The sequence below is a fragment of the Canis aureus genome, chromosome 1 (genome assembly GCF_053574225.1).
Source record: "Canis aureus isolate CA01 chromosome 1, VMU_Caureus_v.1.0, whole genome shotgun sequence".
Classification (NCBI taxonomy): Eukaryota; Metazoa; Chordata; class Mammalia; order Carnivora; family Canidae; genus Canis; species Canis aureus.
In genome coordinates, this window is record NC_135611.1 from 28,734,472 (window position 1) to 28,759,625 (window position 25,154).

The window sequence follows — 25,154 nt, forward strand, 5'->3', positions numbered from 1 at the left end:
GAAGTGATGTCTACAGCTGCTGCAGCCACTGAGACCATGCGAGGAACCAGCATAAGATGATAAACAGGATGTTAAGATGGCAGAGTGAGAAGGTGGCAAGAAACTGCTCCTTAATACTTCAGTGCCACTGAATTAACCAGTCTGCAACTCCATGTATTTGGGTTCTACAGAGAAACAAAATCAATAGGAAATATATGAAATTGTACAATACATACATATTCTGTATATTTTTTGTAAGGAATTGGCTTATGCTGTTATGGAAGCTGACAAAGTTCCAAAATCTGTTGTCAGTAAGCTGGAGATCTAGGACAGCTAATGGTATAGTTCCAGTTCCCAGCTTGATGGCAGTCAGGCAGGAGGAATTCCCTCTTATTTACTTGAGGGTCAGCCTTTCAGTTCTATTTATGGCTTTGATGGATTGGATGAGGCCCAGCCACATTAGAGAGGGCAATATACTTCACTCAGTCTCTGGATTTAAATGTTAAACTAGCCCAAAACACCTTAATAGAGACACTCAGAATAATGTTTTACCAAATATCAGGGCACCCCATAGCTCAGACAAGTTGACAATTAAAATTAACCATCATGAGTTCACTCCTTATCAATTTGTCACCTATAGCCATCTCTTTAAACTGTACTTACTCTCCAAATGAAGACAATGACAAGTATAAATTCATTTAAGGCAATACAGCTATACTGTGTATAAGTGAAAATGCCCCCTTCTCTAGAAGAGGAGGTAAAGTCCTTGAGTGTTGTTTACTATTCTTCTTGATGCTCTGTAACTTGAATACTATGATGTAAAATGAGCACTCCTTAAGTATTATGATATAAAGTCAATACATTTTATGTTACATAATAGGAGAATAAAAGAGGGAATAAACAAGATACACACATACACACTAATATAACTGCATACATATTCTCAACAAAATAAGAAGAAAAAACTCATGATGATTAAAGTGCTTATTTCTGTAACTATTCAGAAATACCAACATAGTTGGTATTTATAACTACTTTCTTCTACTATTTTCTTCTACTACCTTCTTCTACTATTACTACTGTATTCCATTTGCCTTCATCAAGCACCTTAGCTCGTCATGGTTGTTTACCTGATGAGGTGACCAAAACCTTTATTCTTGAAAGGTCTGGGCTTTAGTAGTTCTGCCTGGATTGAATTTTTGTAGTTTCCTCACAAAGCATGGGATTATTAAGAGATCTTTCTATTCCAGATATACTCTTCCTACCCTCCATTGTGGAATAGCAGTCCAATATCCTAGTAGCAGTCAGAATCATTCATTCAAAACAGCACAGTAACTCCCTTCTTTGCCTGTTGATTCAGAGACACAAGGAGTCCAAAGTGGCCAGGTGACAGTCTTAATTTCTAGTTCAGTGGAATCATTGTTGTGACTCCTGGTGAAAGCATTCCTTCCTTTGAAACTAAGACGTCTAGGCCAGCAGACATAAAGTTGCAAGAAAAGGAAGCAGAAATTTTGCTAGTGAGTCATGAAGAGTAATACTGAGTGCTGCTACTCCCATTTCCATCCCTTGATTTCTGGACCCATGAATTCTGGCTAGGGGAGAAATAATATCATATATTGAACACTGATTCAGAGTATACACAATCTTCTGGAAAACCTTGTTTCAGCCCTACAAGGTATTGGCAATTAGCTGTTGCTATAACTGAGTCATCAAAAGGCCATCCTATATTGTTCTATCAAGTCGTTGCTTCAGGATGGTGGGGAACATAGTAAGATAGGGAATTCTGTGAACCTGGGCCCATTGCCACACTTCATTTACTGTGAAGTGAGGTTTTTTTTTTTGTTGTTGTTGTTTTCTTTAATTTTTTTTTATTTATTTATGATAGTCACACAGAGAGAGAGAGAGGCAGAGGGAGAAGCAGGCTCCATGCACCGGGAGCCTGACGTGGGATTCGATCCCGGGTCTCCAGGATCGCGCCCTGGGCCAAAGGCAGGCGCTAAACCGCTGCGCCACCAGGGATCCCCATGTTTCTTGTTTTTTTAAATCCATACAAACATTTATTCCGTCCCTGCCTCGGGTTCGGGCTCGGGGCTCAGGGCCCTAGGGGGGCTGCAGGCCTTTACTGACAGCCCCTGGGGGAGGGCGGGGCTCTGGCAGGAAGACAGGGTCCACAGGCTGATGGGCCCTGGAGGGGTCCGGAAGGCGAGGCCCTGGAGGTGGGGGGCAGGGGGTCTGGCTTGGTTCCCAGAGGTCACGGAGTCCAGGTGGAATTGGGGAAGCCAGTTCCCACCCGTCCGGGCCAGGCTGGGCTGGACTCTCGGTCCTGGTGGCTGCCAAGGTGCCAGCTGTTGGTTCCCGGCCCCCCAACTCTTCCCTCCTGCCCCGCCCCCCACAGAGAAGGCAGCACCAGGGCTTCTCCAGCTGGGGAAAGACAACTGTGCGAGTAGTCGTCAGATTTAAATTACAAATAATAAAAATAACAATACAAAATTAAAAAATGAAACCCCTGTCTCAAACACACCCACACCCAATGTTGTAGAAAAAAAAAAAAAGAAGAAGAAGAAGTAATGTTGTGTGGGATACCATAAGAGTGAATAGACATTCTCTAGGTCCACAGATGGTAGTTTTGGCAGAAGCACTGCATTAAAGGAAGGCAAATCAATAGCTAGAGCATCTATCCCAGTAAAAACAAAACTCTGCCTCTTCTATAGTGGAAGGGACCCTGTGCAATCAACCTGCTACCAGGATGATTACTCTAGGGTATTATGTGATATCAGAGGGAAGGGAGCCTTCTTTTATTCTGGGCCTTACACAAAACTAGCAGCTCTTCAGGTTACTTGGTAAATGGGTGGAGTAGCATGCCCAAATGAGGGATACATTGCGTCCAAACCTGAAGGGCCTCTGAAGAGGCCCTTAAAGTGTTGTGGCTCTTTTTCTTATTGTAGGGGACTAGATGCTAGATGCTGTAACTCATTCTTCATGTTGGAAGGGATTTCTTGAGATGCCCCACATCACTGGACCCCTCAATTTTTGTCAGATTTATTTCTCACTTGCCAACACACAAATGTCTTCCTAATCAGTTTAGAGTACTTCTTGCTTGCTACATCTAATCAGTCTAATATCATCAGACTGTAATACACCAGTATTATCTTGTAATATCTTGTGGAGAGAAAGGTGATCAAGATTTCTATGAACTAAATTATGACATAGGGCTGGAAAGTTGGTATACTTCTGAGGTAGAATAGGAAGGTCTTTTGCTGGCTTTGCCAGCTGAAAGCAAATTACTTCTGGTGGGCTTTAGTGACAAGGATGGAGAAAAAGGCTTTTGCCAGATCAATAACTGAATATCAGGTGCTAGAAGATGTGTTAATTTGCTAAAGCAATGAAACCACATCTGGTATAGCAGCTGCAATTGAAGTAACCACATCTTTAGACTTAACAGTAGTCCACGGTTATTCCCCAAGATCCACCCGTCTTTTTTACACATCAGATAGGCTTGTTGAAGGGGATGTGATGGGACTCATCATCTCTGCATTTTTAAAATCCTTGATGGTAGCACTGATCTCTACAACCCCTCTAGGAATGTGTTGCTGTTGGTTTACTATTTTTCTAGGTAAAGGCCATTCCAAGGGCTTCTACTTGGCCTTTTCTACCATAACAACCCAAACTCTACAAGTCAGAAAATGAATGTGGGAATTCTGCTAGCTATTAAGTATGTCTCTTCTAATTATGAGTTCCAAAGCTGGGTTATTTTGGTCTGTCCTTGGAGTTTGGTTGACCTATTGGGTGTACTGTGAGGTGGATCTGGCCCGAAACTCCATTGACCACCTGACTTTTATAAGCTTTTACTCTGGCTGGTGACCACAGTGATTTTTTTTTTTATTCCCAGTGTTTGGGTTTTATTTGGAGAAGAAAGGAAAACTTTAGCACATCACTGTGGTGCTTTCCTTATCCTGGAAAAACAACACACTGTGCCGCTACCAGGGCTTCCCAAGGGGAAATTTTCAGATTTTCTAAACACCCTTTGATGTGCTCAGAGCCCTAATAATAAGGAAATAAAGTATTCTCCATAAGGTATTTCCCCTCTCTGTGCTTCTAGAGGTGCATTAGAATTCATGCTAAAGGTCTTTTGCCAGCAGCCCTCATAAGTAGGCTTTCTCTTCTAGGGATCCTCAGAACTGCTAAAAGAAAGAAGTGAAATCTGACAAGAAAAAGCTTGGAGCTAATCAGAAGGAAGGAGTCCTGACAGTCTCAGGTCTGACACCATTTGGGTCACCATTTGGGTCTCCTGGAATTAGTGTCAACTCAGAGCCAGTGTCAAGTAATCCCTGAAATACCTGATTATTTCCTTTTCCCTAGTGCACAGGTCCTCTGGTAAAGAGCCATAAATCCCTGCAGGAAAGACTGAGAAAAAGATTAACAGTATACATTTTTAACAGTTGTAGTGGGGTCTATCCTCATGGAAATGTAGCCTCTCTTTCATTCAAGGAGTTTGGGTCTGTAAACTAGCTCAAGTGTGGGAAATGATTGAGAGACCACGGCTCTCTATTTTTATGATTGTACTTAGGCTTTTATTCAATTGATTTGGAACTTTTTTGCTTATACAGATCACATAAGAATTTAGTAGACTTCCTATTTATTTCATTTATAGGAACACCATAATCAGCTAGCCAGCACCATAGGTCTTTGTGAGTTGAACTATTCTGACTATTGCTTTGACTCTGCTGTCTATTATCATAACCATGCCCATATTGCCTTGATGGTTGAGTGCACTCATTTTACTCCTGCCCCTGCCACATGAGGATCCACTTTGATTTCATTTAGGTTTCCCAATTCAGTGACTGTCATCCCTACTGTAAGGTCTGGTTTTCAGAGAAAGGTGATCACATCTTCAAAGATGCTAGAGATCTTCTCACAAATTTGTTTCTCAGTCTTGATGAAAGGTATGTATTCTGGAGTGAGTGAGTGAGTAGGTCTTAAAAGACAAATCCACTAGAATATTCCCATCTTCCTAAGTCTTTGAGACCCTTCTCCTACATTAAATTAAGGCATGTCCAGCATTTCCACCTTGCTCATTGTGGGCCACCACTTGGTCCATGTTTCAGCCAACCAATCAAAGAAACAATTAGAGCCCTTCCTAACTCCCCAAGCTGTAACGTTCAATACAGAATTTCTGCTTAGTGAGCCCATAGGAATAAAATCAGCCCCTGATCTAGTTTTATGTTCCTTCCACTATTGTTCCACATCCTCAATATCTATTTCCATACATGTCCTCCAGATTTCTGACCCTATAAATTAGAATGTTTAAATATTTGGGGGGAGTGTAGCATACATATTATGGATCACACTTTGTAACCTCGATTTTGGGGACCTTTTGTGGTTTGAGTCACGTATTAGGTCTAGAAGCAAAGAGGGGTGGTAGTGGTTGGTCCTGAGGAGACTAAGCATTGTCTTGCATGGCAAGTGCTTCAGGAGAGGCTGCTATAGTTTTCTTAGGATTAATCCCCTCAGACTAGGGTGGAGAGTTCTCTTCTCTCCTCATTAAAGGCCTCATTAAATTTGGGTGGAGGGTCTGCTTCCACTGGCAAAGAAGACTCATCAGAATTTAGGGGTTCAGTGCTCCCAGCATCAACAGAGTCTTCGCACATTCCAACTTTTAGGATCCCATCCCTTCCTAGTAAATGCCCTGACTTTAGCAACAGACACTCCATAAATCTGGGAGTTCAACTTGTATTGCAATTCAGTTAGTTGCAGTTTAAAGTTCTGTGCTTGATTTTTCACGATTTCAGCACTGCTGTTACAGGAGATAAGGGTCTCTGTCAGGGCATTGAAGCTTTCAGGTCATTCATATGGCACTTAATATTCGGCTAATTTATTGTTTATCTTGACAAATAACTAGTGAATGTTAACTATGTGCCAGTTAGGCATATGGCATACTTCAGTGAACAAAGAGACAAAGATGCTTTTTGTGGAGCTGACATTCCAGTATATAAGTGAATGGTCAATTTTAATATAGATTTGGGTTTATTTAAGTTTTTTCCAAAATAAAAATCTAATACTTAAAACTGACATTTCTTGCATAGCCATGCCCAAGATAGGACTTTAACATCAACCTATAGACACAACATCATCAAATTGTTACTCAGATGAGACTCAAGCTTCACAGGTTGTCAGGAGTTTCATTCCTATCAACAAAAAGTGTCTGGAACTTATCTATTGCCCTAAGTCTGCTGCTGAGTGAGCCTGTATCAATGACTATGTGGCCAGCAACCTTAAGCTCTTTGGTCCCAATTCCAATCCTACTGTACACCTAGACTCTTGCCTCTCTTCTGTGTTTGAACTTCCTTCTCTACTGGTAATGGATTCCAGCCCCAAACCCTGGCCATATTGTCTGGGCCTGGAAAGCTGACTACTCTTGCCAGCCCCTTCTCTCTGGGGGATCTGGGTCCTATCCCACCGTTCTCCTGTCTGTAGTCCACTGGCTAAGGCCCTCTTATAACCCAGACAACCACTCCCTCTCCAAACATAAAACTGTCATCTATTGAGATAATAGCATTTCCCATTTAACCAGTTTCTGGTGACATGCTCTCACCTGGCATATTTCAGATGATGACTATCAACATTAAGCTGGACTGGACTCCCTAGAAGGTGAAATTAGGAGGAATTTTAGAGTCCTATACATTAGGCTGGCCCTATCCCCACTTGGTTTACCTTCCTCTCTCCTGCAGCTGGAGTTCTCTTCTGAATCTGTGGCTAAAGCCAACCAGATCACAACACAAAGAGTAATAAGACTTTTCAGCATTCTGTAGAATCTGCTTTTTTAAATAGTTCTTTAGACTTTAATGATTCTTAATCATAGTTATAGGTAACATTTTATCCTTTCTGTAATAGATTAAACTACTTGCAAAATAATCATTTTCAAAAGTTGCCCAAGATTCACATTCTTCACCAAATGTTTATGCTTTTTGCAAGCAGTATGGTCCTTTCCAACCTATCACGCAGAGTGCAGATCAGTGTTTCTTTTAACTTCAACAGTGATAAATATTTATTAAACCTCCACTATGTTCATGGCACCATACCAGGTGCTGCTATAACTATTTTTCCTTTCCAGGAAAAATAAATTCAAATATGGAATAAAAAGCCCAAACTCATGAAACTGGACTGATTTTGTTTCTTAAAAATTCAACATGCTACGGCTGTGTGCTTAAACCTGATTTAAACAGGATGAAGAAATAAACATTATTATTATTGGGAATATAATACTGTCTGAATAAATAAGCCCAAGTGAAAACTGTCTCTAAAAACTATAGCATATGTATGTGAAGATGGTAGTTAAGTTTAACATCCTTCTGCTATTCTGTGACATGGCCAATTCAGAGTGTCTTGGCATTAATCTTGAAGACATTTTAAAGATTCTCTCTTTTCCCACTCATTTTCTTTGAAAGTATATGTGAACCTTATTTGCAATAAAAATCTCATAATATTTTACTTCTTTCTGATGTACCATTTTTGTCAAATGATGTCTGGAATAAATCAGCATTGACTTTTCAGATTACAATATTGTTCCAGAGTTCTAGCAGTTGTAACACATATTTACATATTCTAATACCCTTGCTGTGAAGGAGATAAATGCAAAGACAGAATATATGTGTGTATACATATAAATGTATAGCCAAGTGTGTCACTTCTTTTGGAAGACTTGTAATGTTGAATTTTAATTTCATATTTGAACAATTAGGATTTGGGTCTTTTGTTTTTCAGATACGTTATAGTGGAAAACAGATTGAAATATTTGGTGTACTAGGTAAATCTCTTTCATTATTTTATATATCTGTGTGATGTTTGAATTAGAAATACCAGCCTTTTGATTTTATACATAAAAATGTTACATCTATGAATGTAAAAACCTGTATGACTAACTGTCTAGGAGAAAATCTTGCTCAAGTACTAATAAATGATCCAAGTTTTAGATAATTCTATTTCAACATATTCTTTATAGTATTTTGCTCTGTAAGACTTAACTCAGGCATTTGTGGTTAAAGATAATATTTTACAGATCAAAGCATAGGCACCTTGTGGAGAAAGGCATATAGTCTTGAATAGTGCCAGAAGCAAGTAAATGGGAAATAGTGTTACATAAAAGACATGTCTACAGATTAGTGAGCTAAACTCTCATTGTTAAAGATAATTTACACAGATTAGCAAAAGTTCCTAGTTTCATTAACAATTGTACATTGTTTTAAATACCCCTGCTTCCCCGTAATTTGGATGATTAAGAAGTTGGTTGCGAAAGTTGCTCATTCCTATAGAATCTCTTTTACTTCATAATGTTAATTCATGATTAATAAATTTCTTGTTTGTTGAGGCATATACTATGAATTTCAGATGTAGGTTACTTTTTGTCCAATACAACTAATTAAATAAGAATGAGCTATAATTATCAGAGGTAATACCAGCAAATATTTTTTCAACTTTATAGCAGTTAATTAAATCACAGAATTTTTTAGTAGCAACTATAAACACTAACAATTGGCATTTAATGAGTTCTTGCTATATGTTAATATTTTGCTAAGCTTATTATATACTTTATTTCATTTAAATCTCCCAAGAGCCCTGTGAAGTGTGTGCCATTATGACTTTATTTTAACGTCACTGAAGCTGATACTGTAAGGAAAAGTTTGTACCTAAGGACAAATAGTCTCCAGGTCAGGAGTTGGGCATCCTGAGCTGAGTAATCTGACTCAACTTCCTCTGCTCCAATATTATTTTGATTGTATCTCTTACACAAGGATGTTTTACCTTCCTTGTAAGCTCATTGAAGGGAAAGACCATCTGTTGCTATTCTTATATAAACAAAATGCTCTATAAATTCCTTGCTATAGTTTTGCTGCTGAGGAGTACAGACAATATTTATTCAAAAAATATTTCTTGAGCAGGTACCATGTGCCAAGTTCTAGTGCAGTAGCTGGAAATACAGTGGTGTACAAGGAAAACAAGGTCTTTATTCTTATGGATCTTAAATTCTAGTGTCTGGGGATGGGAGCGTGGGTGGGGGTAAAGTGGGAAACACATCAGTTAATATCAATCTGCTATAAATTACGTATATGATGTTTTTGCAATATTATCACATAGTAGGGACTGAATATGCGCTACACATCTGCTTCATGCTGGTACCATTAGTCTCTCAAAGTTTTAACCTTAATGAAGAACATAAGTAAACAACAGCTCTAAGTTTACACAGAAAACCAACAGCATAAAAATGTGGTTTATATGTTCTGATTTGCAATTGAGAGATATGCCATTCTAAAGGACAATTAACTCACAAAAAGTATTTATTTATTTTACCATTAAGTCTTTGGCATTGAATTATATTAATGCTATTAGTTTTATTTTATTTTTTTAATATTTTATTTACTTATTCATGAGAGACACACAAAGAGAGAGAGAGAGAGGCAGAGACACAGGCAGAGGGAGAAGCAGGCTCCATGTAGGGACCCCAATGTGGGACTCGATTCCAGGACTGCAGGATCACATCCTGGGCCGAAAGCAGGCGCTAAACGGCTGAGCCACCCAGGAATCCCCAATGCCATTAGTTTTAAATAAGAAAACACTATATTCATTTTACTAATGCACATTTACTAATTAGAGTTATTTTTATATGCTGTATTAAATTTGAGTTCCTTTGTTTCATTTATTATGAATTGCAGAATATTTGAAAATCATTTAAAGCATAAGTTCTTTGCTTTGAAAAACCATATTACAATATTCACACATTCAGAGTAAATCTTTTATATCTTTAGTTATTTTTATTTCTAAAAAATTCCTATATAAAAATTTCTTCTCTGGTTTGGTAGGTACCCTTAATATATTCATTCATTCAACAAATATATAATGAGGTCACAGCAGTGGAGAAAATGAGCAAAATTTTTGCCTTCAAGGAGCTTAGTTTTTTTGTGAGAGAGATAGAAAATAAAGTATAACATTATAAAATATGCTAAAGGATAATAAGTCCCATGGAGTAAAAGAAAACAGGAAAGGTGGCAGGGAATGCTGAGAAAAAATTACAATTTTAAATATTTGAATATTGTGCTTCTTCAACTTTTAATTAATAAAATACAGGCCTTCTACACTAGTTTTTTTCTGCCTACCATCCCAGTCCCCATGTAGATACATTCTCTGTGACCCAGGAGGCTGACCTCTATTCCATCAGGTATCTTCCCTACCCTCATACCCCTCCATGGCTTCCAGTTGGGCTCAGCCAATTGGCCACATGGCGGGAGATGGGAAGACAGGAGGAGAGAAAAGTAGGAGTATTTATCCCACCCTTCCCAGCTTCATCATAGTTTCAGCGGTAGCTATTTTCTTCCAACACCACAGCTTACCACTGGGCAACCTGTGTCCACAGTTCCACCTCTCACCAGGTTCCCTATCTTTGCACTTCAAGTTTAATGGCTTGGTGATGGTGTCTTACTTTTGTTAGCCTCTATGTACTTAACCTACCTTGGTACATTTAATCCTTCCCACACATTGGTAAACTGTCCTTTCATTAAACTTTCTTGAGTAAAAGCCTTTGGAATCAACCATCTTCTTTTTTTTTTTGCTGGGGCCCTAAGAGATCTTAAACTATTTCAAAAGAGATATAGCACAAACTATTGGTGATAATAAAGCCTTCTAAAAACTTATATATTGCAACACCACAGCATTATATTTGATAGCAAATAAATTACAAACAACTAATACAACCATAAAGCAAATGATTAATAAATGATATTACATCAACATGATAATTTATTATTCATCTCTACAGTGAGCCTTATGAAAAAAACGTGGGAATAGAAATAAAGTGTTTTAGGTGGGATGCAAAGACCCAAATCGAGGAGCTTTGTTTCTATGTTTTCTTCTAGGAGTTTCATGATTTCAGGTCTTATATTTGTATTTAATCAATTTTGAATTAATTTTTGTGATGGGTATAAGATATGGATCCAATTTAATTCTTTTACATGTGACTGTCTAATGATCTCAACAGTTGAAGAGACTGTCTTTTCTCCATCAAGCATTCTTGGCTCCCTTGTCAAATATTTGTTGACCATATATGCTTGGATTTATTTCTGTGCTCTCAGTTCTGGTCTATTGGTCTGTTTGTTTTTATGCCAGTACCATACTGTTTTGATAGCTATAGCTTTATAGTATAGCTTGAAATTAGGAAGTGTCTTACCCCTGTGTTGTTCTTCTTTTTAAGGATTTCTTTGGCTATTTGGAAGTCTTTTGGGGTTCCATATAAATATTAGGAGTGTTTTTTCTACTGAAAAAATGCCAGTGGAATCTTGATAAGGATTGCACTGAATTTATAGATGGCTTTCAGTAGTATTGACATTTTAACAATATTGTTCTTCCAACCCACGGATACAAAATACCTTTCCTTTATTTGTGTCTTCTTCAATTTCTTTCACCAATGACTTTTACTTTGCAGTGTACAGATCTTCCACCTCTTTAGTTAAATTTATTCCCCCAAATTTTATTATCTTTAATGTTATTACAAATGCGATCAGTTTCTTTATTTCTATTTCAAAAAAAATTTTAGTGCATAGAAATGCTATGATTTTGTATATTAACTATGTATCCTACAACTACACTAAATTCATTGATTAGATCTAAAAGGTTTTTGGTTGAGTCTTTAGGATTTTCTCTATATAAAGAGAATCTCATATCATCTTCAAATAAAAACAATTTTACTACTTCCTATCCAGTTCTAATATCTTTTATTTCTTTTGCTTGCCTGATTGCCCAGCTAAGCCTACCAGGACTTTATTGAAAGGAGTGATAATAGTGGGCACCCTTAGCTTGCTCTTAATCTTGGAGGAAAAACTCATCCTTTTATCATTGAGTATGATGTTAGCTGTGGGCTTATCATATATGGCCTTTATTAGGTTAAGATATTTCCCTTTTATGCCTAATTTGTTAAGAGTTTTTATCATGAGTAGGTGTTGAATTTAACAAATATTTTTTCTGCATTTTTTGAGGTGAGCATATTCTTTTCTTTCATTTTATTAACATCATGTATTGCACTGATTTGTATATGTTGAACCATCCTTGCATCTCAGGAATAGATGCCACTTACTTGTGGTGAATGATTCTTTTAATGTGCTGCTGAATTCTGTTTGCTAGTCTTTTATTGAGAATACTTTGCCTCTATATTCATCAGGAATATTGGCTTATATTTGTGAGTCATTTTTTTCTTTCTTATTAGTGTCCTTTTCTGGTTTTGGTATCAGGATAAAGTTACCCTAAAAAAATGAATTTGGGAGTGTTCCCTAATCTTTTATTTTTGGAAGAGTTTGAGAAGGATCGGTATTAATTCTTCTTTACATGTTTGGTGAAATTCACCAGTGGAGCCATCTGGTCTTGGGCTTTTCTTAGTTGGGAGATTTTTGATTACTAATTCAATCTTCTTACTAATACTTGGTCTATTCAGATTTTTAAATTTCTTCCTGATTCAGTTTTGGTACATTGTATGTTTCTAAGAATTTTCTATTTCTTCTCAGTTGTCCATTTTGTTGGTTTATAGCAGTCTCTTATGATCCTTTGAATTTCTGTGATATCAGTTGTTATTTTTCTTACACCTTAATTCTAAAACCTAGAAGTAAGTATTAACAGACTTGTACTTGGCAAGGTTGAAATGCAGCTTTTGTAAAACAGAAAATATGGTTTTATGTGTAGTTTCCAATGATTTTGTAATCAAGGTACAATCTCCTAAACAAATGATCAGCTTTTGAAACAAGTATAATAAAGGAAATCTTGTTAATATTTGGACAGCTATGTCAGATAACCTGGTTCTTAGTTTTTCAAACGGTATTCAAAAGCCTTTATTTCTATTGACCTATCTTCTAAAATATTCACATTTCTGATTCCCACCTAATGCATTCGGAGTTATGAGACTGATACCTGACTGGATTTCAAGGAGAAAAAACTAAAAAGGAGCTAAAAAGGAAAAATTAAAAAGCAACTTTATGTATATTTCAGATCTTTCAATGAAGAATTTATGGGCAAGTATGATTCTTAAGGAAACACTTTTAAGAGAGAATTCTGAAAAGTGATATCCAGAGGATATGGAGAATAGATATATTCTGATACAGTGCCAGTGATGAAAGTGATGAAAGTGGTTACGCTAAAACCATCACAACCCTAGATCTGATTGTTTGATGTTTTAATTCAATTCACTTTTAGCTGTTTTATTTCTCATTCAATAGCAAAGGACAGCATTGTATTTTGGGGGGTAATATTCTAGTATTTTTCTAAGTGTGGGATAATGGCTTTATCTCCTCCATCAGTTGTCACTTGTGAGGTAACTCGGAGTCATCCAACGCCAAATTGCCATGCCTTCAATGGAGAAGGAATGCTAGTTTATTTTAGTCAAGATTGGACTAACTGTCTAATCAGTATTATCCAACTCTAATTGCAATGAGCCATAATTGCAATGGGCCACAGAAATCTATTTCTGCTTGTTACAATGCTCTCTATGAAGCAAGTAATTTATCATATAAATGATGAAGAGTAGAAAAGGACCAAAAGGCACTAAAGGGTATGTGATGTGCATGTTTTATTTAAATAGGACAGGGAACTGTTCTTCCTATTCATTATTTTCTGATGTTTTCAGTAAGATTACTTATTCTTCTGCCCACTTTTTATGTTGGTACAAATTCTCAAACAATCAAAATGCATTTTTTTCCCTCTGAATGAATATTTCCCCTCAAACTGACTGATTTAGACACATTTCCTTTAATACAAGTCCAGTTAAATCTTTTTTTCTATAAAATCATTCATTCATACCAGTAAATATATGCCAAGTATTTCTATGTATTTTTTACTAGGCACCAAATTGTAATATACAAATCTACACAAATGACACAGGGTAGAGCTATAAAATAACAATGCTTCCTTACCAACTATGTGGCCTTATGAAAGGCCTCATGATATTAATGTTAACTATTAAGTATGAAGAGGATCCTTTATTTTTTCATTAATTCATTTATTGAGCACTTCTACAATGCCTAGTAGTTTAGCTTTGATTATCCATAATCTCTCAAACTCCCTCGTGATCAGATCCCTTGCAGAAAGCCATCAAATATTGAATGGGTTATTGGAAGGTTCCTTCCTATCTAATGGATAAAAGATTCTAGGGTGTCTTAATATATTTAATACTTTATTTAAATCACTCCTCCCCCCCAAAAAAATAAAGAAAAAAATCACTCCCTATGTGTGTTTATATATAGATAAGCTATCTTGAATATATAACCAAATACAGTTATTTGCCCTGCATTGATAACTTTTACGTATGTATAGACATTTCTAGGTTATAACAGGCTCATTGGGGGCAGCCCCGGTGGCACAGCGGTTTGGCGCCACCTGCAGCCCAGGGTGTGATCCTGGAGACCCGGGATCGAGTCCCACGTTGGGCTCCCTGCAAGGAGCCTGCTTCTTCCTCTGCCTGTGTCTCTTCCTCTCTCTCTCTCTCTGTCGCTCATGAATAAATAAATAAAATCTTAAAAAAAAAAGATCTTTACAAAAAAAAAAATAATAACAGGCTCATTGGGTCTCAGCAGGCCTGTCAGTGTAACGAACCTACAAAGAAAACTTGTCTCAGATTCCATTCTGGGACTGCTTTATTATGAACTGCTAATAAATTACCCCACAAGAGGTCACCAAATTTCTAGTTTTTATGGAACATGACTTTATGACTTCTTGTCTTTCCAGCAAAGGAATTGAAAAAGATTTTGTTTCCTGATTTTCTGCTTACACAGTAGGCAGATCTGCCAGTCTGCTCCAGCTAGACATGAAGATAAGTAGTTAGGGCCAAAGCAGTTTATGGACTTTTGTAGCCATCTGCTGTATGAGCTAACTAACTATTTTAAGGATATCGATTGTATGAACTTCACAAAAATGGTTCTTTAATATAATTTATATGTGAAAAGAAAGGAAAAGACAATACAGGCACCTCCCAACCTCAATAACTAGGCTCCTTTATCCATAAATTAGACCCTTTTCAGGGTACAGAGGGACTTTTTAGGCCTTGCGTTGCTATTCCACATTCTCACACATACCAAGATGATAGAAGAGAAATATCAAAGACATTTGCATGCAATAAATATTTGCTTGGGGAATAATACTGAGTGAAGAAATACTAAAAGTACTCTCAGTGATGGACATTGGGGCTGGATCTAAATATTTGTTGGGAAGATTTTTAGATGTAGGCAGTCAGATTCCTATAAAGAATTTTTAAGAATAAATTCAATTTTCCTTACAGAAAATATGAATATTAAAAGAAAGAAATGTGAAATAAAGCTTAGGAAAAAAATTAGCTTAAAGTTTGAGAATATTTTTCCCACTTATAAAAGCATTTTCCCCAACCCTTATAAACATACTACCTTAACATAAAAATGGTATCATTCTTTGATTTCTCCATTCCCCAGATCTTAACAGAAATTATGTTACTTTTAGAAGCCTTGAGTAGTAAGATTATTGGCTGTATATCTGCCTAGTCAGAGTCATTAGATGCATCTTTTAATGAATTCTATATTATATAGGGACAGAGAATATAGATAGAAACTTCTCTTTTCATTTTCCTTCTCAAAATGAGAAATATTTAACTTAAAATATTGTGATTTAACATATACAAAACAAAGTTTTATTGTTGTGAATCAAGTGTTGAACACTCTCATGCTTTCATATGAATAAAATGTTAAGATTATCAAGAATATTAGAATCATAAGGATGGCAAGGCCTATAAAGATCCCAACCCTATGAACATAAAGAGGTTTAAACATGATTTCTAAAGTCCTTTCAAGGGACGCCTGTGTGGCTTAATGGTTGAGCGTCTGCCTTTGGCTCAGAGCATGATCCTGGGGTCCCAGAATCATGAATAAATAAATATAACCTTTAAAAGAAAATAAATAATAAATAAAGAAAATAAAGTCCTTTCAAGTCTGAAAATGTAATGACTTTATTTAAATTCTCATGTTTTGGACTATACAATGTCCATTTCTATTCCAATGAGATTGCTTTAGGTGAAGAGCTTTTCTTATTTGAATAGCTGTCCTTTGTGTCATGGTTTTTGAAGCTAAAAAATCAGATCATAAAAATCTAATTTTACAGTTACTAAGACTTTGCATGATTTCCTCAGCAATATATTTTTTAAATATTTATTTATTTATTCAAGAGAGACAGAAAGAGAGAGGCAGAGACACAGGCAGAGGGAGAAGCAGGCTCCATGCAGAGAGCCTGATGTGGGACTCAGTCCCGGGACCTGAGGATCATGCCCTGAGCTAAAGGCAGACAGTCAACCACTGAGCCACTCAGGTGCCCCAGGGACACTGCATTTCTATTTGATTTGAGCCATCACCCAGAATAAAAAGGAGAAATGAAATGCAGGCCAGCTAGGAGAGTGGGAGTGAGGGAGTAAGCCAGTCATAGTGTATGAAAACGCAAATTACAGTTACCAGAATCTCAAGAAATCACACAGTAAATAAGCCTTTTTTGTACCATTACTAACCACTCCACCATCTTGGGCTAGTGTTAGCTGACAAGCACATGGGTGCTCCCAGGTTACTCCCGGTAAGCCCTGGGTGGGCATAGCCAGAGAAGATTTCAAATATGCGTGTTACAAATAAGTGGCCCAGCTAAAACGACATTGTTGGAAGAGCATTAAGGTTGCATCTGCACCACACATCCTTACCTTGACCCTGAGCTTAGGACAAAGGCTTTCCTAGTTCTTGCACTTAAGTAACAGTACATTTGAGTAAAAGAGACAAGACCATGGGCCACTACACTACTGCATCCATGCTGAGGCATACATTGGTTTTCTGCAGTCGTATGTTTTTGAAATTAGGTTGCATGTTCCAATTGATGGCATCTTACAAATGCTGTTGGCAAGGTGGTAGTTATAAGTAGTCTTGGTTTGTGTGGGTACAAACTGGATCAGGGTTGTTCATACTCTCTTCTCTTCACCAATATATACATTGTTGATACTACAGTGAGTTAAGCTAGTTGCCATTTTTAATGCTTTTAAAGGTGATGCTATCATTCAGCATTAGATTGAAAAGTTACTACATTTGCAGAAAGGATAGAAACAGTGCAGTGGGTTGTCTCTTTGGTATTAGTGAAATAAAATATTTATCATTGGAGGGAAGATTCCTCTTCTTATTTTCTTGCAAATTAATAAGATGCTTGATGGATCCTAAGAAAGGAAAACACAAGGAGAATAAGTTGTATAAGGTGTTGTGACTGAGACATATGCAAAGAATTGCCTGTCATTTCGCCATACCAATTGTGGTCTCCAAGTCAAAGACCATCAGCATCACCTGAGAACTTGTGGTGAGAAATGTAGAATCTCAGTTTCCCATCCAGACTTACAGAGTCAGAATCTGAATTTTAAGAAGATTCTCAGGTAATTCATGTGCGTATTAAATTCTGAGAAATAGCAGTATTACATGCCAAGCAATTCAACTGAAGGGAGGAGAAATTGCAAATCCCTTTGAAAAGATTAAAGAAATTTCAAAATAACAAGGAATTGATGTGACCAATCCATTCATTCATCCTGCAGAACTGTCATTCAGGTGTCAAACATGAATACCAGAAGCTTTTGCTGAAAAAAAAAAAAAGAAGAAAGAAAGCAACTTTTGCTGGGTTTGAACAGCAACTGCCTAACTTTCTGTGGCATACCAACAGAGGAAAAATTGAGACTATTAGTTGGTTAAAGAAGAAATGCTAACAAGTCCCTTGGCTCTTCGATAGAACTCAAAATTACATCAAAAGAATTCTTTTAATATGTATGAAATGAAGATTCTTTTTTTTTTGAAAATTCTAAGTTCTAAGGAAGCATTGTTATAATGTTATTGACAGCTTTTTTTGTTCCTTAGTGTTCCATGAAATAATGTATCTCCTAATTGATAGTGTCTCTGACTTGATGAGAAACAGTATAACACAGTGTGCTAAGTGCTATACTAGCAAGGAGCAGAGAATGCTGTGAAGCAAACAGGAGATCATTTCCCATAAGTAGGGAAGGTTTATTGCCTTGAGCAAAAGTTAGTTGGGTGAAGAAGAGAATGGAGTGAAGTGCACTGCAGAAAGGGGAGTGTTCTAAGAAGAGGGGATTATAAGCACACCGATGACCAAGCAGCTTGTCAAGAAGCAGATAGAGAAACAGAACCAGTTTTTTTTTCGAGTAGGGAAGCATACAGGAGATGCTGGATTTGTAGCTTCACCTAGACTGCAATGTTACAGAGCAAAGGCAAAGGGAAGTACCTCTGAATCTCAAAGAGAATTTTGGTAGCTTACAACTCCCATTCCCAAAAGGGAGAACAGACCTTGCCCAGGGCCACTTCTCTGTTTAGTAGATTCAGGGACACAGGTTGTTTTATCCTTGGACTTTCCTGAATGATTTTGGCCCCAACTTAAGGAATTATTATTTTTTAAAGATTCTGTTTATTTATTCATGAGAGACACGCACAAAGAGAGGCAGAGACACAGAAGGAGAAGCAGGCTCCATGCGGGAAACCCAATGTGGGACTCAATCCCAGGACTCAGGGATCACGCCCTGAGTCAAAGGCAGATGTTCAACCACTGAGCCACCCAGGTGCCCCAAGGAATTAATTTTAATACCTTAAAGATGAGGTTCTCAACCGTGTCTGCACATTTTAATCACTCCAGTGATGCTTGACCTCACTCACAGAAATTCTGAGTCAACTGCCTGGGGAAGAGCATTGGCATTTATTACCCTCTCCTCCCGTGATGCTATTACGTACCTTATCTTAAAAACACAGGCTTAGGATCAGAGTGAGTTAGGGTAGTTGAGCAGCTGGTCCGTGGGAAACATGAACTTCAGAGCCCGTAAATTTGAAGAGGAAGTGAAGCATCATTCAAACCTTTGGTCTTTTGGGGAAATTGGGGCTGACTTTCTGCCATTATCTTGTGAGCCTCAGGATTCATCAAATATCTGTGACCATCTTGGAATCCTTTTACTCGAGGATAACATTTCTGGCATCATATGGGTGTTTGGGATGTAAACACAGTCTCTTTCCGGCTCTCAGATATGCACTTCTCAGGGCATCCCTGAAGGTGGCGCTGCTGAGCTGGTGGTCATATTTGACTTGGAAATACTGGTTGAGGCAGCCCGCGCTATCTCCTCCCTTCTTTCCACAAATAGTGTAGGGCTCTTTCAAGGTCAAAGAAAATAGCCTAAAGTTAATGTCTGTGTATTTGTTCAGAGTATGTAGCTCAAAGAAGTTGTATGCTTGCTGGATAAGGAAGGGGACTCCCATCTATGATGACGATATACTAGTGGCATCTCTGCTACCTCTTAACACACATACAATTCCTGATGATTAACCTTGCTCAGTCCTACCAGTGAGAAAGGCAACTTGGTGGAGAGCCTAGGTAAATGCTGATGGTAGACATTTGAACCGAAGCGTAGGATAAACATATTCTAGAATAAATGGAGTAGTGGATTTGCAGAGGCTGAGGGTTACGCAAGGCAAGAGGTCACAGATCCACTGTTTTCTCCATTCCTTGTGTGCAGTCCCAGGGGGTGTCAGCTGGGGCTTCCCTGATCATGTCTGCTCATAGAGAAGGCAGCTTGGAGCGGTGAATGTCTGAGCTAGCAGTACTAGCATTTGTTCTGCAAAGCTATGGGATGCTTTAGTTTATTTTAAGTTGCACTTGGAGGCTTGAAGACAGACTTGTAGTTGGACCAGTGGAATGTTTTCTGCTTGAGAGTGGGGGCTGAGGCACCTCAATTATTAGAGCAACCTAACTGGTCTCCTTGTCTCCTGCCTTTGCCCCTCAAAATTCTATCTTCAATACAACAGTTGAAATGGTCACTTAAGGGAGTGAGTCAAATCATGTTTCGTCTGCTCATAACCCTTGTATATCCCCTCAGAGTAAAAATCAAAGTATCATGGCCTCCAAGGCCGTTTATGATGTGTGCTACCTTTCCTACTACTTTTCTGACTTCATCTTCTCTTATTTGCCTCCTCATTCACACGGCTCCAGCCATCCCAACCTCCTTAAACACTAATTATACTCCTGCCCCTGGACCTTTGCACTTGCTAGCTAGTCATTTGCTTAAAGTTTTCTTTCCCTGGATTTTTGGAGAGCTCACTCCCTATACTCTCTCATATCTTTGCCTGAATGTCATCTTTACAGTAGGCTTTCCTTGACTACCTATTTAAAATGTCACCCAACATCCTCTTATTCCTTTCCCTGTTTTATTTTTGTTTTCTCTATTTACCTTTAATTAGCTAGTTAATTAAGTCCAGGAAAGCAGATTCTTTTTTACCCCTCTGCTTTTTGTTTTTTCCCCAGAGCCTAGAATAATGGGTGGTGATCAATAGCTAACTCCTTTATGAATAAGTGAAAGAACGTGTGAATTATCCCAAGTCATTCGATTGCTTGGTGTCAGTAACACTGGGAACTGGGTACTGACCGAGAATGTGCAGAACTATCCTGACTGGTGACTTGCTTGTTTTGTTGATGCTGCAGAAAGTTGACAGTCACATGGGTTCTGCCTCCTGGCAATTTTAGTGGGTGAAAGGGCATTAGGAGCCGGAGATGGGTCATTTGATATACTTCTAGCTTTGGGATGAGTTATCTGAGTTCAGTGGGCAATACCCCCTTAAGTCCTTCGGGATCAAAATTGTAAAGCATCATGGTACTAGGGTGAACATTTACTGTGTTTGCTGCATAGCACTCACTACCCTAATTTGCTTTGAGGGACCAGCTTCTTCCTTATTCTTGAGTCTTTTAGGTTCAAGTTTGTGGGCACCATACAGCAGAGGTTGACAAACTAGCAACTGTAGGCCAAATCCTGTATGCCACCTATTTTATTAAGTATGAGCTAACAATGGCTTTGATATGTGGAAATTATACAAAATTCCAGTTTCAGGGTCCATAAATAAAGTTTTATGGTAATACTCCATGTTCATTTCATGTATCTATGGCTGCTTTCGTGCTACAATAGCAGAGTAGCTGTGAGTAGTTGTGACAGAGATCATGTGTCAAAGTCAAAAATATTTACTTTCTGACTCTTCACAGAAAAAGCCAGCTGACCCTAACCTAGAGCATCAGTGTATGGTTTTACTCCCATAATTGTAGTGTCTACTTCAGCACAAAAGCCAAGATTAAACGTTTGGGCCTTTGTGCTCTTGAGGAAGCTGATTATCCCCTCTGTTGCCTCAGGTGAGAACCTGGGGATGTCAGGAACCATCAAGGAAGCCCCTAAGGACGATGTCCTACTCAGGTTTGTCTGAAACCTTTCTGGCTCTGGAAGCTTCAGCTATGTGATTCAATATACTTTTTTTAGTCTTAAATTAGCTAGAGTTGGGTTTTGCTGCTTGTAGCCAAAGAAACTTAACTGATAAGGTCATTTGTATTTTTTTAAAGAATATTTTGTTATTATTTGGTGCATAAATATGCATGACTGTCAGATCTATTTTTGCATTGTTTAAAATACATGATTCATGTACAGTCTAAATAATATAGACATTGTTCTAAAGTGCCACTCTTTGCCGTATTTGATGCTTTTCGACTGGTGTTCAACATTGTCTGATACTGCTATCATGACCATGCTTTCTTTTGGTTTATATTTGCCAGATAAGTCTCCGCTGATTCTTCTATTTTCAACTTTACTGTGTCACTTTGTTTTAAATTTTGCTTTTCAGCACACCATGTTTTATTATGTGATCTTATCTGATTCTTTTTCTTTTTCTTTTTCCTTTTATTTTTTCTAAAGGAGGTACATTCTTTGGTTTCTAGTGGGTCTTTTTATACCATAAAAATAGTATACACAGAATATTATTTAGACTGTACATGAATCGTGTATTTTAAACAATATTTATCAGTTCATCCCCCTGGCCCTTCATGCTCTCTCACACCACCTGTCCTCCTGGATGGGTCATAGCCATTGTCCTGGTCAATGAAATCCATGGGCTCTCTTGTGACCACCATCATCAGAGTAGTTCAATCTCAGTTGTACATTCAAATGGATTCATTGCTCACTTTTACCATAGCTGCTACTTCTTTTTATTGATTACCTAAAGATAGTTTCCTTAAGAAGTACTCATGGGACTATATTTCCTAATTTATCCATGCTGTCAATGTCTGATGTTCATCTTTTTGTGCCTGGACAGTGCTTTGACAATACAAATCTCTGGAATGCATAATCTTTTCCTTGAGGATGTAGCATTTCCCCATCATCTTTCAGCACTATAATGTGACTGTGGGAAAGTTGAAGCTTACTTAATTTATACTCCTCATAGACAACTCCTCATAGATTCTTTCCTTATTTTTGCATGTTAGTATCTTTTTTTTTAATTTTTTAAATATTTTATTTATTTATGACAGATAGAGAGAGAGAGAGGCAGAGACACAGGCAGAGGGAGAAGCAGGCTCCATGCACCGGGAGCCCGATGTGGGATTCGATCCCGGGTCTCCAGGATCACGCCCTGGGCCAAAGGCAGGTGCCAAACCGCTGCGCCACCCAGGGATCCCTGCATGTTAGTATCTTTACCAGGAAAGAGACTTCACCAGTTTTATCAGTGGCATGCATTTTTACTGACATAATGTCACCTTTGAATTGGTAGATTCAGATATTTATTGAAAAAATGACTGAATTGAAAAAATTCAGTTGAAAAAAATTGAAAAAAATGTTGAATTATATTTTAAATACTTTTTTTGTCTTATTGTTTTCTTTTTCAGAAGCTCCAAATAAGTGTATATTTGAATTCCTTTATCTTCTATCATTTTAGTTTTCTCTCTAGTCATTTTAAACTCATTTGTTTTGGCTCATGTTCTCATGCATGCCCTCCATGACCCAGATTTTGTTTTCTCTCTTCTCCTTTCTGTTGCTTCCAAATGTGACTTTCATTTTAGTCATGACCTTCTTTTTCCCTTCACCGCCACCACTCCAACCATATTCTAGTATTTTTAGAGACCATTGTTTCATTAAGTCCCCTGCTACCCAAGAGGACTATTTAGAGTCTTTACCAGCTTTGTGGCATTATATTTGAGGTGTGTGTTGTGGGTTTAAGTCTATTTTTTTGTCATATATCTTTCCTTTTTTTTTAAAATTTTTTTTTTAATTTATTTATGATAGTCACAGAGAGAGAGAGACAGGCGCAGAGACACAGGCAGAGGGAGAAGCAGGCTCCATGCACCCGGAGCCCGACGTGGGATTCGATCCCGGGTCTCCAGGATCGCGCCCTGGGCCAAAGGCAGGCGCCAAACCGCTGCGCCACCCAGGGATCCCTGTCATATATCTTTCCTATATTTTTCTTAGAGTGTTATTGCTTCAACCCCATGCTTCTTCCTTTTTTAAAAGAAGGAGGAAAGTTCTTCTTAGCAATTAATTGAATTATAGAGTGGTACTACTTTTACCCCAGTCTGTCTCTGATTATATATAATGGTTTAAATGCATTCTCAGTAGGAAAATCCTTTTGTTGAATGAACTCTAAATTTGCTTTCCTCATTAAAATAAGTAGCTGGATAGAACTTAGGTTTATGTTTTTAGTTCTTTTGTTCAGAATGAAACTCTCCTGTCTTCACTGGCTATAAAATAGAACCTCTTAGGAAATAGAAAACAGCATAGGAAGCATAAAGAAGAAGGTAAGAATCACCTATAATTTTACACTTAGAGATTACCATCATCATTTTGATGTATATGTTTATAATTTTTAAAACATTTAAATTTATATAACATATATATGTTGCTATATTTAGTGTATATACATCCATACACAAAAAAATGGCATACATTTGTGTATGTATATATGTGTGTGAGGGCATAGTAAGTATATTTAGTGTATACACACACAAACACAAAGAAGGTATTTAAACAATAAATACATAATAAAGGGATCTAACTTTATTTTTCCCTAATAGTTAGCTCTGAAGTTCCCAAACTGTATACTGAAATTCTTCAGAGCACTAGAGTAAACTCACAGGGTATCACTGGAATTTTTTAAATCTTCAGGAAACTACAATAGCCAAACTGTGGAAGGAGTCTCGGTGTCCATCGAAAGATGAATGGATAAAGAAGATGTGGTATATGTATACAATGGAATATTACTCAGCCATTAGAAATGACAAATACCCACCATTTGCTTCGATGTGGATGGAACTGGAGGGTATCATGCTGAGTGAAATAAGTCAATCAGAGAAGGACAAACATTATATGGTCTTATTCGTTTGGGGAATATAAAAAATAGTGAAAAGGAATAAAGGGGAAAGGGAAAACAATAAGTGGGAAATATCAGAAAGGGAGACAGAACATGAGAGACTCCTAACTCTGGGAAACGAACTAGGGGTGGTAGAAAGGGAGGTGAGTGGGGGGTGGGGGTGACTGGGTGACAGGCGCTGAGGGGGGCACTTGATGGAATGAGCACTGGGTGTTATTCTATATGTTGGCAAATTGAACACCAATAAAAAATAAATTTATTAAAAAAAACAAAAAAATATTCAGGAAAATGCATTTATGAAAATGAATAAAGTAAAACTCATATAAAATGGAGTTGGAAGGCCAGAAAGAGGAGCTCTCACATCCTGCCACTCCCACTCAGTTGCAGACTCAAAAGAAAAAGATGTACCTTGTCTACTCACCCAGCAACAAAGTCAGCCAATAAGAAAACACCACAACTCAGCCAATGAGAGATTGTCTGATCTCTTACTTTTCTCCAGTGGCCTTTCATTCAAAGTAACCCCTCTGAACTTCCTTCTGTTCTCTATGAAGTAACATTCTTCTCCTTTGATCTCCAGACTTTGCCAAACTTACATGTTCCGAATTGCAATTCCTGTGCTATCCACAGTAGACCCATTTTACTGGTAAAATAACCAGCTGTTTTACTTTTAAGGTAGACCCCAGTGATAAAGATATGTCTTGGATATATTGTGAAATACTAGACTGAGGTAGTTCATAGTTTCAACTTCAGACTGAACTATATTCCTTTCATTGGTATCATCTTTGCAAAACTGGGGTGAAGAAGGTACTCTGTGAAAAACAGTGTGGGAGAGGAAACAGGGGTGACAATGTCCACTCTGATTCTAAGGTTTGAGAAGTGTACAGTGCCCAATATCAAGCACATCCCATTAATAGTAATTATGGCTGATAAAGAATGAAATAAAACTATTTG

The 25,154-nt window shown here is 37.7% G+C and overlaps 1 protein-coding gene and 1 long non-coding RNA gene across 14 annotated transcripts in view; one reads left to right on the forward strand and one right to left on the reverse strand.

The window, feature by feature from the left end:
- The first annotated feature begins 3,543 nt into the window (after positions 1-3,543).
- The window catches only part of LOC144311523 (L-lactate dehydrogenase B chain-like), a 146,409-nt gene continuing 124,798 nt past the window's right edge, over positions 3,544-25,154 (forward strand). For 6 of the 13 annotated variants that reach the window (XR_013377138.1, XR_013377145.1, XR_013377148.1 and 3 more), the window contains exons 1-2: positions 3,547-4,234; positions 7,741-7,783. The gene's annotated coding sequence lies outside the window, so the exon portion shown is untranslated. Of the gene's footprint in view, positions 4,235-7,740; positions 7,784-25,154 lie in introns of those variants that run through there. The other 7 variants (XM_077894177.1, XM_077894169.1, XM_077894187.1 and 4 more) reach the window with 4 other exon arrangements.
- Positions 16,168-25,154, reverse strand: part of LOC144311555 (uncharacterized) — a 45,604-nt gene continuing 36,617 nt past the window's right edge. Inside the window, exons 2-3 of the long non-coding RNA XR_013377170.1 lie at positions 18,777-19,186; positions 16,168-17,209 (exon numbers count right to left, since the gene is read on the reverse strand). This is a non-coding gene — a long non-coding RNA (uncharacterized LOC144311555). The remainder of the gene's footprint in view (positions 17,210-18,776; positions 19,187-25,154) is intronic.